The sequence below is a fragment of the Dama dama genome, chromosome 7, assembly GCF_033118175.1.
Source record: "Dama dama isolate Ldn47 chromosome 7, ASM3311817v1, whole genome shotgun sequence".
NCBI classification, from domain to species: domain Eukaryota; kingdom Metazoa; phylum Chordata; class Mammalia; order Artiodactyla; family Cervidae; genus Dama; species Dama dama.
In genome coordinates, this window is record NC_083687.1 from 46,615,579 (window position 1) to 46,632,531 (window position 16,953).

The 16,953-nt window shown below is 43.6% G+C and overlaps 1 long non-coding RNA gene across 1 annotated transcript in view; it reads left to right on the forward strand.

Moving 5' to 3' along the window:
• The window catches only part of LOC133059912 (uncharacterized), a 96,050-nt gene extending 79,528 nt beyond the window's left edge, over window positions 1–16,522 (forward strand). Inside the window, exons 3-5 of the long non-coding RNA XR_009693650.1 lie at window positions 12,147–12,238; window positions 13,480–13,692; window positions 14,315–16,522. This is a non-coding gene — a long non-coding RNA (uncharacterized LOC133059912). The remainder of the gene's footprint in view (window positions 1–12,146; window positions 12,239–13,479; window positions 13,693–14,314) is intronic.
• Window positions 16,523–16,953: the final 431 nt, after the last annotated feature.

Below are 16,953 nucleotides of genomic sequence, written 5' to 3' on the forward strand. Positions count from 1 at the left end.
TGGGAGGCCTCTCAGAGACCTTCCGTCAGAGGAAAAGGGAGCATGAGGATTTACGACCCTCCGGGCAAGGACCACACCACACAGCCCCCGCCTTGTTGGGGTTGGTGAGCAGGGCGGGGAGCAGAGTGAAGGGACTGGTTTATCCCACTCTTCTAGTTACAGAAACAAATTTCCAGTGATAGAAACTGGATCGCACAAACTGTCACAGACATTTAGAGGCAGTAGACTGTGGATCACCGAGAAGTGCCTAGGGAATAATTCTCCAGGCACTGGGATTGGAGCCCGTGATGTGGGTAGATGAGAGGGCATTCCTAGCGTTCCTGCGCAGGGGTCAGCTGAGGGGAGCTGGGAATGGGTAGAGTCTGTAGGGTTAGGGTTCCCTAAGGCCACTGTGTGTGCAGGATGATCTCTCAGAGAGGATGAGAACCTTGCAAAGGCAGGGTATGTGCATGTGTGTGCGTGCACATGCATGCGTGTATGGGTACATGCACACCCGTGCAGGCACATACGTGTTTTAATAGGAATCTTTATTTGCACACCCTGACTCTGAAATCCTTTGACCTCCCTTTTCTTAATCTGAAAAACAAAGCCTGAGCATCAGTCATGATAACAACAGCTCGCACGCAGAACTACAAACAGTTCCGAAGTGGGCTTGTCACATCTTAATCTCGTTTATTACATTATATTGTTAGCTGGTTTTGAAGTGATCCCACATCTGCCCACTCCTGGAGCTTTCTGGAATGCTTATCAGCTTAATATTGCATTCTTGCAATGCCACTTACTTTAAATGAGCCTTCGAGTCTTCTCTCTGTGCTTGGAGAAGCAGATAGGAGTATGCACTTAACACTCACTTGCTTTTCAGAGGTATGCCTCCTCCAGGAGGGTCCGGGAGGAGTAGCAGCAGGAGTGCCCAGGTGTCTCTCTTTCTGACGATGAGGGGCTGGGCTGTGAGTCGCTGTTGCCCCTCTGACTCTGCTATTTCAGCACTAGCTACCAGCTACGGGAGTCTAGAAAGGACCCTGCCCCAGACTTTCTCTCTGCTGCCCACCCACCCACTTCTTACCCTGTTCAAATAAGGGCAAAGCGCCTTTTAGCAAAACCAGCTTGATAAACCACAGCCAGGGGGAGCTGAATCAAATTTTTATCTTTCTGTCTATTGAAAGCCACGTGCTGTTGGTTATCACGCGCTCCTGCCCCTTCTCAGCAGCTGTCCCCACTGGGCAAGGTACAACCCGGCCTATGGCCCGTGTATATGGAACAAGGTTATTCTTGAAGACTGTCGATACGGAAAAATCCTTAAGCGTGTTCTGCTACCCTAGAGACCGTGGGACCCATGACAGGCCCAGGCCTTTGCCCCGATCCGTGAAGGAGTGTGACTTAGCCCTGAGGCTTAAACTCTGTGGTTGAAGAGTGGGTTCTGAGTTCTAACAACTTTCCAGGTCAGGACCCACAGGAACAGGAATGCGTTTTTTTTCCAAATAGCCACGCTTTGTTGAGTGCTTACTGGAGGCCAGGTTCTGGGCTTGGTTGAGCGTCTGACATCATCAAATCCTCAGTCAACTGAGGTGGATGCTGCTGCTCCGTTTCATGCACAAGACGCCTGAAAGCCAGGGAGCTTGCTAAAGGTCTCACAGCTCACAGACCACGGCGCTGTAACCTCAATCTAGCCTCCCTAACCCCGCGTCACTGAAAGAAGGCAGCATGTTCCAGCATGTCAGTGCGTCCTTTCATCCAGTAAAGGTTTACTGAGCGCCTACTAAGTGCCCGGGCAGGAAACACACCTGTGAACAAAACAGACAACGCTCGGGCTCTCGTAGAGGTTACGTGCTCGTCCATAGAGGCAGAAGACGAACAAGTGTGTAACACGCTTCAGTCAGTTCACTCGCTCAGTCACATCCGACTCTTTGCGACCCCATGGACGGCAGCACGCCAGGCCTCCCTGTCCATCACCAATTCCCAGAGCTTACTCAGACTCATGTCCATAGAGTCGGTGATGCCATGCAACCATCTCATCCTCTGCCATCCCCTTCTCCTCCTGCCTTCAATCTTTCCCAGCATCAGGGTCTCTTCCAATGAGTCAGTTCTACGCATCAGGTGGCCAAAGTTTCAGCTTCACATCAGTCCTTCCTGTGAATATTCAGGACTGACTTCCTTCAGGATGAACTGCCATATGGCATTTACTATCCTGAAAGAATAGTAAATGCCACAGGGAGCCGGAGATCCTGGTCACTGGGAAAGACCTGGGGGTGGGGCAATTCTGCTTCCCCCTAATGTAGGACGTGACGCATTCCTAATGCTTGGACATAAAAGTGCTTCCCATCATGTTGAGAGCAGATTCTGGATTCCTGGAACCTGTCATGTCCAGCTGTGATGACAGCACAATGGCTCCCCAGCTAGCAGAAGAGGAATCTTTGCCAAATAGGTGCGTTTCATCTCGGTGGAACCTTCGGTCAGGACAGAAATGTCACAGCACAGATGGACTGAGTGACTGGGGTAAGGATTCAGTCCTGTCCTCACTCCCCACTACCTCAACTGGTAACTAATTCCTTCCCCTTTTTCTCCGCAAGAAGCTTTTGAAAACCAACCCCTCCCCGCCCCCACCAATCTGGAAACTATTTAGAGATTCCAGAGAGAAAAGAGCTGTGTACCAATGTAATTCCTGGTATTGTGCTCATTAAATATGACATGCTTGGGAATTCCTGGGGAAAACCACTCCCCGTGAAGGAAGGAGTTTCAAAAGATGTGACAAATGAGTGTGTCTAAAAATCGGCCATAGTATCAGGAAGTTAATGAACTCTCGATGTTTCTAAGCTGTAAAAATAAACAATTCTATAAAGTGTGATTTCGAGATCTTGAGAGAAGTTCGTCCCATGGTTTGGAAACCAAGTGATCTAACCACGTAACCAAGTACTTTGAAAGGATTTCTTTCCCCGAGAAATAGCAAAGTTTGTTAATGCCCACACTGGGGCAAGGAGGTCAGACCTACCTCGCTGCCTGAAATACCTGGGACGTCATACTGTAAAGAGCCTCTCAAAACCATTGTTAGGATACCCGGTGTGTGTGCTCAGTCACTCAGGCATGTCCAACTCTTTGCGACCCCATGGACTGTAGCCCGCCAGGCTCCTCTGTCCATGGGATTTTCGAGGCAAGAATACTAGAGTGGATTGCCATGCTCTCCTCCAGGGGATCTTCCAAACCCAGGGATAGAACCGAAGTCTCTTATGTCTCCTGCACTGGCAGGCGGGTTCTTTACCACTAGAGACACCTCTCAGAAAAGCCAAATATCCTTTGCCTGGGGGGAATTGAAAATTAATCTTAACCAAAAAAAATCCATATAAACTCATAAAACTCCATCATACTTTACTCTTCTAACTCTTACTAGCACCTTCAAGTGCCTTTGGGGAGTAAATGGAGTTTAACTTCTTAATTCATTAGGTAAGTAATGTAACGACCATTTCAAAGCCCTATATATTCTCATTTCCTGTCCCTCAGAAAAAAACGAAACTTTGATTTTTCATAAGCCAGTTTTTCAAGGTGGAAAGATGGTCTCATTTCTGTCATTAAATTTGTCCACACAAGACTTTTCACTGTCTTCCCTCGATTCAGAAAAAGCAAATAACAACAGTTCTCCAAATACACCAGCACGGTGATGACAAGTGTACTATAGAGGACCAGACAGCTGTTGAGGGCATCTAAATCTTGCTGTGTTGTTAATTACTCGATGAAATTCTTGGAACAAAAAAAAGTTTAAAAAGTCCAAAGTGGTAGTGGTGGTGATTAGATTTATTGTTATCTTATAAATACCATAAATTTGCACCATCTACTGTGGCAGCCACTAGCCATATGTGGCTGTTGAGCATTTGAAACATGGCTAATCCAAACTGAGAGGTGCTGTTAAGTATAAAATACACGCTAGATTTCAAAGAATTGGTGTGAAAAGAATAACGATCCTGTGTTAATAATTTTATGTTGATTTTATTTTAAAATGATAATATTAGGTTAAGTAAAACATGAGATTTCATTTTACCTGTTTTTTTAAAACATATTTTTAGTGTAGCTGCTAGAAAATGTAAAAGCATATATATGGCTTGCATTTTATTACTATTGGACAAAACTGCTCCAGAGTTTAAGAAAGCATTAAGAAAGTGTTTATGGACTTCCCTGGTGGCGCAGTGAATCTGCCTGCCAATGCAGGGGATACGGGTTCAATCCCTGGTCCAGGAAGGTTCCACATGCCATGGAGCAACCCAGCCCCTGTGCCGCAACTACTGAGCCTTTGCTTTAGAGCCTGTGAGATGCAGCTACTGAAGCCCACTCACCCTGGAATTACACATCACCACTAATAGTATAATAGTAAGTACATGCTTCGTAGACTCAATCCCTTCCCCTTCAAATATGTACAATGATAGGCAAAGTATAAATAAAAAAGTAGAACGATGTGAGCAGGTCCCAAACACAACAGACACCTACATGGACCAGGTATGCAGGCCAGAAAAGCAAGGTCAGCGGTAGCACGTGGCACAAAGATCTGGACCTGCTTCTGGGGCAGGAAACAAGCAAACATATCTGGGAGTTTTGCTCATCTGCAATTATGGTAATTAAACTTACTTCATACAAAGTGGCAACAGGACTGAAGCTGGAGACTAGGGGGGAACTTCCCTTTATATAAAAAATTATAGCAATAATAATAATAAAGGCTGAGAAAAGCTCTGCTAATTGTTGGGAATATTGCCTCTTTGAATTGGTAAAACATTAAAACATTCTCATCTCCAGGAACTGGCCATAAACCTTAATACTTGAAGCCATAATCCTTGAGGTATGTGGGCCCCGAACCTGTATCATAAGACTTCTTTGGTCAGCAAGCCCCAAGAAGCCAAATGGAGGCAATTGTAAAAACTGGAGAGAGAGAGATAAGCAGAGAAGGGAAAAAAAGAAAAAATTCCTTCTCAAAATGAGCCCAGAAACCATGATACCAAAACCAAAGAACAGAATGCTAAGACAGCAAATATAAATCAATATAAAGGATATACATTTAGCCAAACAAAATTAAAGTACAGGAGTAGCCTGACAGAGACTTTCAGGATGACAAAGGAGACAAGTGAAAGAATAACAGCCACTAAAAACAAAATATAGAATTGGCAAGCAAAATCAGGAAGAAATGAAACAAAACTGATAGATCTAAAAGAGACAGTGTAAAAAATGTAGACGTGAAGACGTTTTGTTTAACAACTAGACTGTACAGAGCCAGGGAACTGGAAGATCGCCCTGAGGATTTTACTAGACTGCATCAGAGAAAGGCAAAGAGAAATATGACAAAACAGTTAAATATCTTAGAGGGTAAGTGGAAATGTCTAATTTATTTAGTAGAATTTCCCAGAAAGGTAGAAAAGCAATATTTGAAGAGAGATTTGCTAATGTTTTTCCAAAACTGAAGAAAGACATGAGTCCTCAGAGTAAAAATTAAGTCTAAGGACCCAGAGGGATAAATAAATATTAATTGCTACAAAGTAACAAATAGAGTGAGAATAGGAATCACGGAGGACAAAGGGAGGGGAACATCTTACCACCACTAGTGTGGAAAGGCGGGCCACTCACAAAGGACTGACAAATTGACAGCAACTGTAGATACCAGGAGATACAAGAATAATATCCTTAAAACGCTAAGTGACATTATCTCAGCCTAAACTTTCATACCCAGACAAGCTACCATTAAAAAAAAAAGAAGAGAAATTAAGGTGGCTTTAGATTCATAAAGAAAGAACAAGAACGCTTACCATCAACTGATGCTTATGGATACAAATATTAAAGAATGTATTTAAGTTTTAGAAAATGGACCCAGAGGGAGGGCATGGGATTCAGGAAATGGTGGTAGACAACATATTCACAAAATGGGTTGATTAATTTAATGTAATATCAACTATCATAAAAGCTATTTTAGCAATTTGGGGGCAAAGTTTAAAATCTCCAGGAAGTGGTTGTTTAATGAGTAGTTAAATATGCCCAGGAAGTTTGTAAGATTCCAAAATTTCTTGACTAAATTTAGACTTTGGTAAAAATATCATAGTCAAAGATTGGAGATGGTAGTTAAAATAATAGAAGTAATAAAGTTAAAATAATATAAATACTTCCAAACCGGCATACTAGAGAAAAAAAGATGCATGGATAGTACTTAAGAGAACAATGGCAACAATAAAAATAACAAAAACACAACTTTGTCCAAAAAGAACATGGAAGAATGAAGATATATATATGTATATTTAAATCTAATAAAAATGGTAAAAAAAAAAAAAGTGGTAGAAATAAGTTCAAATATATCAGTGATTATAGCAATGAAAATGGAATAAATTTGTCTAATAAATGACAGAGATTAACAGCTACTTGCTATTTGAAGAAACCCTAAGCAAAATCGAAAACACAATCACACAGAAGATCAAAAATTACGAGAAAAGTGGTATCAGTCAATTGATAACCAAAGAAATTTTGAATAACAATATCAATATAAGGCAAAACAAACTTTCAGGCACAACAACACTAATAAAAATAAATTTGATTGCCATTTCCTTCTCCAGGGGATCTTCCCGACCCAGGGGCCGAACCTGCGTCGCCCGCATTGTAGACGTACACTTTACCATCTGAGCCACCAGGGAAGTCCTATTGAGTCCTACATAATAGTAAAAATAAAAATCCATCAAAAGATAATAAACACAAACACATACTTTAAAAGCTTTTACATGTGCTCCTAAATAATTCATGGGGAAAACCAGAAATCACAATAGACTTTGCAAAATATTCATATATTTTATGTATTTGGCAGTTGTCATTTTAGAGGCATAGAAATATATGACAATTATAAAATATTTGCGACAGAATAGAAGTATTACTTTAAAAAATTGTTAAATGTAGCTAGAATGTTGACAAAGGTTAATATGTAACTTTAAGTAAACCAATTAAAAATGAGTGAATTAAATTTACATCTTATGCTAGAAAAGAAGGATAAACCTAATGAAATTTAAAAGAAAGAAAAAAAGCAGAAATTAATAATATACTGAAAACAGAAGCAGTAGAAATGATGAACAGAATCAATACTTGTTTTTTAAACAGCTTTTTTGCTAAAATATAATTCACATACCATAGAGTTCACTGACTCGAAGTGAACAGTTCAGTGTTTTAGTGTATTCAGACAGTTGTGCAACCATTACCACAAGCTGATTTTAGCATATTTTTGTCCCCCTCAGCCCCTTAGCAGTTACTAGGCAATCAGTCACAAGCTGATGGTCATCAAACAACCACTAATCTACTTCCTTTTTCTCTACACTGTAGTTATCAAAAAACATTCCAGAAGGAGAGGCCCAGGTCCAGTGTTGTCACTGGTACATTCTAGCAAATGTTTAAAAAAGAAGACCTATCCTTCATAAATTTTCCCGAAAAAGAAAACGTAAGGGGACACTTTCCAACTTACTGTACTAAAGCCAGCATTACCCTGATAGCAAAACCAGACAAAGACATCACAAGAAAAGAAAACTCTACATGCAAACTCTATGACTTGACAAGAAGTTTTTGCATCACTCCTCCTCGAGAGTTAATATAACCAGAAGCAAGAAAGTTAGCCATGAAGAATAAGTGATGGATGCAAAGACCTAAGATTTCTGAAAAGAGGTCGTTTTGATTTGCCCACACTGACATAAACTGGTGATGCCCATAGATGGGGCCTCTAGAAATGGGCGCTGGCCTTGGATTCTCTTCCTAGCTACGGCACAGTTTGGAAGCTCCTCCTTTTGAAGGAGTTGCACTAGATTCATGATGGAGAGCAAGGCTATCCCATGCTCAACTGTCCAGTTAAGCAAAGTCAGGGTTGATTCAACGGACATGAGTTTGGGCAAACTCCGGCAGATAGTGAAAGACAGAGAAGCCTGGTGTGCTGCAGTCCATGGGGTTGTGAAGAGTTTGACAACTTAGCGACTGAACAACGACAACAACAGGGTTGATTCATTTCCACCCTCAGCGATTCTTTCCTCATGATTACCCCATAGCAACCCAGTAACCCCAGTTCACCTCTTTTTTCTAGGTCACAATCTCTCAAAATCTTTATTTGCATTAAAGTTGAAATGAATGATCGAAATGTAAAGAACGTTTCAGTCAGACAATGTGCATTTTATCAGAGATTTGTGTTTACACCTCAAGACTGGAAACTGATTCTTCCTGTCATCAGACAATTAATTGTATAGGGAACAATTCAAAACGCAGGATCATGTCAGTACAGAGGGCCTCTGGATTTTAATGCAATCCATATACTGAGAATCTACTTTAACTCTGAGGTCAAATTCTAGGTTTCCAGAAACATAAAGCAGGAAGCACTCTAACTCTATGCCTGTGTGCATAGAGTTCCTGAAATTTGTCTAGGATGGACACAGCAGAAGGGCTCCCCTGGTGGCTTAGTGGTAAAGAACTTGCCTGCCAATGCAGGAGACACAGGTTTGATTCCTGGGTCAGGAAGATGCCCTTGAGAAGGAAATGGCAACCCACTCCAGTATTCTTGCCTGGGAAATCCCATGGACAGTGGAGCCTGGAGGGCTACAGTCTGTGGGGTCACAAAAAAGCCTGGCATGACTTAGCGACTAAACTGACCAAGATTATTGAAAACTTCTGTAGATACAACCTCAGAAATATAGTAAATGACTTTAAAACTCATTAGTTTTAATCCATGGGACCATCAAGCAGACGTTAAATCTTTTAATGATTTAGAAGATGTTTCTAGTATCTGATAACCAGTCACTTTGAATCCTGAGTATTTGGTACTATAATCACCACGGAATGTGTGGCCAGACCTCCGAAAGCCCTATGTCCCTCATTTACCTCTGAGATTAAGAGCATCCATAAGACAGGCATTGTGTTTGCTCCAGGACCATGCAGCTCTTAATTCCCATTGGCACCATCTGGACTAATTCCACTTTAAGACCAAGTAGGTGAAGTCTTCTAATCACTGGCCAGCCTCTTATCACAAAGTCAGATCTCTGTAACTACCAGTGACTTTAATCCCACCCTTGCAATGCCATGTAAAGTGTTGGTCCTCAACGTTTTCATTAGAAAAAGAGCGGAGGGCTGAAATGTAGGAAATCTGCTGAGTCACGAGGTTGAGCTCATGGGTTAAAAACGGGGACAACTAAAATACTACATGAATGGTGGTGTAAACAGTTTAAATTGCTTTTAATGTCTTTAGGTTACAAAAGTAGGGCATACCCCAGAAGAAAAACAAGAAGGAAGGGAGCTCATATGAAGGTGAACATAAAGATGGAAGCAGAAAAAAGGCATTTCAGCTGAGGATTGTTTCCAAGAGACGGCACTGGGAGACAGCTTTTTTATTTTATTATGTAATAAAAGGAAAAGTGGAGGTTTTTTTTTTTTTTTTTTAATAAGGATCAGGCCAAAGGAGTTTTTATCATGTGTTATGAACTCATTCACAGAGACATCAACATATTTTAGGACAAAACTGTCTAAAAATAACTTGCTCCATCGGCCTGGGACATTTTTCAGTCTTTTGCCAAGAATCCATTTAATGCATTTTTTTTTTCAGGCAATTTTCTGTGGCTTTTATATCTCATGCTCTTCTATAAAGAAAACTCATACGCCCAAGTGGATGTGAGCCCTGTCATACTGTGAGTAGCTAAGATGCTAAGGCTCATGATGGGATTACTTGTTTCCCTCTGGCTCAGGACATTTGTAAAGATCAGTTAACTCAGTTAAGCTACTCTTAAAGCTCCCTTCCTCTCTGTCCCCAAGTTCCACCATATTTTATTTATGCAGAGAGCGAGCGCTCAGACTCTCTGCCTCTGTGAAGCAGGTAGTGAGCGGACAAGTTGAGGAAAGACTAGGAAATAATGGGCAAGTTGAGAGTTCCAGCCAGGGACTCTTAGCCTTGCTTGGAGGTTATGCAAGTAAGTATATGGAAATATTTAAATCTAAAGGGTGAAGCTGGCCTGTCTTCCTTAGGCATTAGTCAATAATAACACACATTAATGGTAGTCATGTCAGGGACTTCTCCAGTGATCCAGTGGCTGAGACTCCACATTCCCAAAGCAGGGGCCCCAGGTTCGATCCCTGGTCAGGGGACTAGATCCCACTTGCTGCCACTAAGAGTTCGCATGCCCCAACTAAAGATCCCGCATGCTGCAAGTAAGATCCAACACAGCCAAATAAATAAAGTAAATAAGTAAATAAAAAATAAATGACAAAACAGTACTCATCATATTGTGACCTTGCACTTCTTCACATTATTTATCACAACTCTAATACTTATTGGTGCAAATTTTTAACTGTAAGACTCAAAAGGTCAAGGACTGCATCTGTCTTCTTTGTCATATTAGGAGATATTCAGCACTTAGGAGATAGTCAATCAACATTTATTAAATAAATGATCATCCCACTTTATTACTGTCCTTTATATATCTGTCTTTTCAGCCAAAATATGAATTCATTGTTTTAGTCACAAGCATTTGTTGAGTTCCCGCCCTGTGCTAAGGAGTTAAATATTAGGGACAGTCACGAAGAAGATAGATGGGGTCCTTGCCTTTGGACATTTATAGATATATTTTTAACTCTGCAGAAACTGTGTTTTTGTTTTTTATATCTCAATTCTTGGCAGATACCAACTATGCAATGCTTGCTGAATGAATAAGTGAATTAATTAATGGATACTCTGAACCTGATTATCAGCTGGTCTCTATTCTTGACACTTTTCCTAATCCTGTGTGTTTGGAATGACCAAAAGGTTAATGGCAGAGGAAAAATGGGCCACAAGTCATGGAATTTCTGGCTGGCAGCAAGCTGGACCAAACAATAATCACCCACTAAGCAAAAGTGAGGCAGGAAAGTCCAAGATGGGATATTGGCAAAAGGCTGGAAGGATGATTCTAGATACATGGCATCTGGCAGACTTGGAGCAAAAGGATGGGAGAAAAATTACAATGTCAGTAAAGTAAGGAAGGAAGGAAGGAAAAGGACCAATGAGAGATGAGATCTACCCACTTTTCACTGAAGTTTTTTATTTAATGTGTGTCTCCCACTTTGCATTGTGATCAGAGCATCCCTGGGGCCAGTCGAGGCAGCCATGCTTTCTTGGTGAATGAATGAAAGCTCAGGCAGAGTAGGCTCAGAGTCTCAGAATCACAGCTCCTGGAGCGAATGAGGCCAGGGCACCTGTTCCGTAACTTACATCACCCAGAGAACACACCTCCTGTTATTGGTTCTGGAGCGCACCTTCTCCAGATAAGCAGGAAACCTTGAGAGAGGTTCTTAACCTAGATGTTCCAACCAGTCACCAGCCCAAGACATCCCAAAGCCGTAAAAAACAAAAAGGCATAACACAGGGAGCTCAGCTTGGTGCTCTGTGATGACCTAGAGGCGTGGGATGGAGGCTCAAGAGGAAGGGACTATATGTAGTGGAGGGAGCTATAGGATATAGGAGGGCTGCGTGCATGCGGGCTCACTCAGTCACTCAGGCATGTCCATCTCTTCTGCAACCCTATGGACTGCAGCCCGCCAGGCTCCTCTGCCCATGGGATTCTCCAGGCAAAAATACTGGAGTGGTTGCCATGCCCTCCTCCAGGGGATCTTCCCAACCCAGGGATCAAACCCAGGTCTCTCACATCTCCCGCATTGGCATTCTTTACCACTAGTGCCACCTGGGAAGCCCAAAAGAAGGGCTATAGGTACCTTAAGTGAAGAGATAAGGCCTTTAGGGAGAAAAAGGAAGCAAAAATTAAGGGCCTTGAAGACATCAAACATAAATATAGGGGCAAGTTCTACTGAGAGCCGGTGTAATGTTATACCTTTTCTGTCTCAGTAAAAGGTGATATCCCATAACAATTATTAGTAAACGTATGATCTCAGGAACCTGAGTTTGAATCACAGCACCGTTGATTTTGGACAAGTCAGCATCTCGAGGGTTCAGTTATTTTGTCTGGACATGAGCATATGGATGAGAACCCTCTCCTAAGGTTGTCCTAAGGTGTTGAGAGTACTAAATGCCGGAATCCCTGTGAAGCACCTAGCGTGCATTATGTGCTCAGTAAATATTAGTTGTTACTAATACTCATGTCAGTGACTTGGCAGGAGGTGTGTTCACCATCTGGGCTCATCTTTGATACCAGAGATTTGGGGGAGAACCAGAGGAAATGCGGAGCCCCCGAGAGGACCTCCCTGAGACGTATCCACGCAGACCTGGGCACCCGGGTGGCACTCGGTAAGTGATGACTTTCCTTCCTTCCGCTTGGTCATCTCCCTGTTTCTGTTGAGAGTCAAGTGCGCAATCCTCCCTGCTTATAGCTTCCCTGTGCCCATGAAACCTTTTCTGGTTTGGAGGTGGCTGAACCCAGCCCAGCAACGACACCAAAGGAAAGTGGTCAAAATGCAAATGGGAGTTTTCTTTTTAAAGAAATGCATATTTTAAGGTAACCATCCAGATGCCTGGTTCGCGTGAGAATCTAATCAAGCACAGATAATGCAAAGTTGTAAAACCAGATTTTTTTCTTCTTCTTCATTGAACATTTTGAGAGCCCTGGGGCTCAGAAAGGCCAGGGGCAATTTGCCTCCTGGCCTTGCACGCAGATCCGGGAAGGAAGTGAAGTCGGGTACCCTTGGGCCACCTCCTTCCCCTTTCCCTTCCCCATTCTACTCCCCAAGCCTCTGCCCCCAGCTCTCCGGGCACAGAACCGTCCACAGTTTCCCAGCCACAATCTTCTCTCAAGAAGGACCTGAAACTCATTTACATTAAAACACAAATAAGGAACACAACTGAGTGGCCCAGTGTGTATCAGCTGAACTACTCACCACTCCCAGATTGCTCACAGATAATGTTCAGACTGAACTGATAATGGTCCTTCCAAAAGGTGATTCTCTTCCAGTGTTCTCAACCTCAGGAAATAAGAGAGATTGTCCTATGCTGGTTCAAGAACTACTCAAAGATTTTTATTAGTCTGCTTTGGAAACTGGGGCTGTGCAGTGAAGTCCCTGAACTGGGGAGGACAGGAGGACTGGCTGGAAGTGGGCAGAGAGAGAATGGCTTTAATTTTCCCATGAGAAAGCCAGGGAATAGTGATCAGTAGGTAGCTGGATTTATGAGTTTGGAGTTCATGACAGATGCATGCTATGTCGCTTCGGTTGTGTCCAACGCTTTGCGATCCAGTGGACTAGAGCCTGCCAAGCTCCTCTGTCCATGGGGATTCTCCAGGCAAAAATACTAGAGTGGGTTGGCATTTCCTTCTGCATTCAGGAGAGATCCCAGGGCTCAAAAATAGATATAGCAGTCAACATGTGGATTCAGTCACAAAAATAGATATAGCAGTCAACCAGTGTGGATTCAGTTTCCCTAATCCATTCACTCTTCTAGATGACTATCTCACATCCTATCCTGTCTCCTTAAACCTCCATCACCTCCTCCCCAGACTTCAGTCTTGGCTGATGACCTTCTTTTCTATTTCACAGAAAAAATACAAGGGTCAGCAGAGGTCATGCACCCACTCACACCCCCATACCTGTCGCCTGCCCTTCCTTCATCGTGAGAAGCTATTACCGACTTTGTTAACATTTGTTAAGGGAAGCGCAGAGTGCAGGATGGTGACTGAGGTTCAACAAAAGACCGCAGGAAACAGTGAAGCTGCTTCATTACCGTGGATCCTGGAGGAAGCACAGGGCATGGTGCGAGGGGCCACAAGGGGAGGTGAGGGTGGGTGTGGCGGAGAGAGTGATGGGACCTGGGGCACGTGCCTCTATGAGGGTCACGGTGGGAGGGCCTTGGGGTTCCCAGGCGAAGGCCAGATTGGTCAACTCAAACCAAAATGAGTGTGGTTTTGGTGAGCACCACGGGGTCTTATCAACGGGGCATGCAGGAGGAAGGCCCTGGGAGACAGGGGAGCCTGCTGATCGCAGGCTTGCTGGGGAAGTCAGATCAGGAACTCACATTTGCCTGTGACTCTGCAGGCTGCTCTCTGGGGCGTGGGCTTGTATGTGTCCGTTTAAGGCCCCCACGGGCCACTTGGCCAAACTACATGAAGGCTGAGGCAGCGATGCCGCAGAGAAGTTTAACACACTCTTGACAGAAGCCAGCCCCCACCCCCCATTGCTTCTTCGATCCCATCCCTTCGCCTTCTTCAAGACCTCCCTCCAACAAGTCATTCCTCTCTCCTCGTGTCATAAAATCTCCCTGTTAGATCGTCAACTATTGAAGCACATTAGATCTCCTGTCTTAACAACAACCAAGAAAAGCCTCCCTCGACCTTTTACCTTCTTTGCACTCTCACCCTGCTCTTCTGATTTACAGCCAAGCTCTTGAAGAAATCATCTTCCCTGCAGCCTCCAACTTCTCTTCCCCTTCCTTCCCACCCATGACTGAAACTGCTTGGTCAAGGCCATCGTGGGCCACCGCATCCCTGACTCCAGTGGGCAGTTCCTGGCCCCTGTCGGACTTTCCTTTCAGCAGATGACCCCCTCACACCCCCTCACCCCATCTCCGGGCGCTCCTCGCTGGTCTTTCAGGACACCCCGTGCTAACTTTCAGGTCAGTCGTCCTCAGCCTCCCCTGCTGGGAACCCGCCTCTCCCAGCCTCTCCACTTCACATGCCCAACACTCACATGTCAGTCTGCTTCCCTTTTTGAGCACACGCCCTTGGTGATCTCATCAGTGTTACTGCTTCAAATGTCACCTTCAAATGTCACCCTCATGCCTGTGACACCCAAAGGTCTATCTCCAGACCTCTCCCCAGCGTCCACCTGTGTATATCCTACTTGCTTCTCGGTGGCTACACTCAGGGTCTAAGAACCTTGTAGAATTTATCTTGGGCTTCTCTGGTGGCTCAGTCAGTAAAGAATCCACCAGGAATGCAAGACATGGGTTCAATCCCTGGGTCGGGAAGATCTCCTGGAGAAGGAAATGGCCACCCACTCTAGTGTTCTTGCCTGGGAAATCCCATGGACAGAGGAGCCTGACGGGCTACCCCCTCCCACCATGGGATCACAAAAGAGTCAGACACAACTTGGCAACTAAATCACCACCAGAACTTAACCTGCCCTAAATCTAACTCTCTGTCCCACCCCACCATGTCCCTGATAGCCTTCCTCATCTTTTAAAATGACCACTCTTTCCTCCACTTGCAAGAGTCCAAACCTTTGGGCTTAACCTTGGTTCCTTTCATTCACTCCCCACATCCAACAGATGGATGGTAGTAGCAATTCTATAGAAAGATAGAGTAATAGGGAGAAAAGCTGGAAAGGACCCACTGGCTGTATCAAAGCATTTCGGGAAAGCTGAGCACCAAAGAATTGATGCTTTTGAACTGTAGTGTTAGAGAAAACTTGAGAGTCCCTTGGACTGCAAGGAGATCCAACCAGTCCATCCTAAAGGAGATCAGTCCTGAATATTCATTGGAAAGACTGATGCTGAAGCTGAAACTCCAATACCTTGGCCACCTGATATGAAGAACTGACCCATTGGAAGAGACCCTGATCCTGGGAAAGACTGAAGGCAGGAGGAGAAGGGGAAGACAGAGGATGAGATGGTTGGATGGCATCACCAACTCAATGGACATGAGTTTGAGTAAACTCCAGGAGTTGGCGATGGACAAGGAGACCTGGCGTGCTGCAGTCCGTGGGGTCGCAAAGAGTCAGACACGACTGAACGACTGAACTGAATGATTCCTAGCAATTGTGATAGTAACACCTCCACCCAGAAGCCTCTGTAAATCCTCATATCCCAGTGCTTATCAATCAGAATACAAGCTGACTGACTTGTCAGTTACCCAGCCATTTAGATTTGAGCAGCCTGAAAGCAGCCTGACTTTGGGGAAGGAAATGACATTCATTGGACAATCCCTATGGGCCTGGCAGAGTGCTAGGTATTTTGCAAATGCTAACGTATTTGATCCTCAGAGCAACCCAATGAGATACGTACGATTTCCCATTTTACATCTGCAGAAACTGGGGTTCCAAGAGATTAACCCAAGATCTTGTAACTGCTCAGTAGCAAAGTGGATACTGGAACCTCTGTCTTTTGGACTCCCTACAAAAAATGTGTATATTGAGGAATGTTTCTCCTGTCCCTCATGTGTCATCTAGAAATTTCACACTAAGGCTGACTTTTTGGTTTCTTGTCTAGTAGTTAATCCTTTCTTGCCGCTAACAGAACTGAATTTTCTTTGTGTATGGGGCAACCCTGTGCTTCAGCAAAGACTGAGCCCTCTCCTAATCCCCAGAGGCAATATTTGACTAGCCTAAGCAAATGATGCCCATCTCATTTGTCATGCTGCTTGATCAGCTGAGGAACAGGCTTGAGATGCAATTCTGCCTCCCAAGACTTGAGGGCACATCTGCTGGGGAGTGGGACCCAAAAGAGGGGCTATTTTCATTTGGCTTTATTTATTTATATGCTTATTTGCATTTGGATGTGGTTGAGAAGGTACTACCTAGAGCTATTGCAGCCACTTTGCAGTTATGAGGGAACGAACCACCTGAGAATAAAACTGACATGAAGGTATTTCTTGATCTACCCCCAGATTTCTTGCTTAGGGAGGTAACAAGCATTTATTGTTTCAAGCCAATTTAAGTTCTATCTTTACATTATTTGTAGACAAAGCAAACAATATACACAATATATTGAGTATATATTTACTCACTGGTTTATCCCCAGATCCTAACACAGTGGTAATTGCTCAAAAAAAAAAAAAAAAAAAAAAAATATGTTTTGTTTGCCTGCGTGAAGAATGTTGTGTGCTTCAGAGTAAAGATGAATGAATTCAATGAATTATTATGGGGTACAGAAAATCGAGGTGACAACACGCCACTGGCATTCTCTCTAAAAGCGCAAGAGGAGAGGAAAAAGAGCAAACCACGTAGAAAAAGCCCTGCTTGTGTGTAACATGGTGACATCCCAAGGCCTGTCACCAGGGGAAAGTATTTATGCTAAGA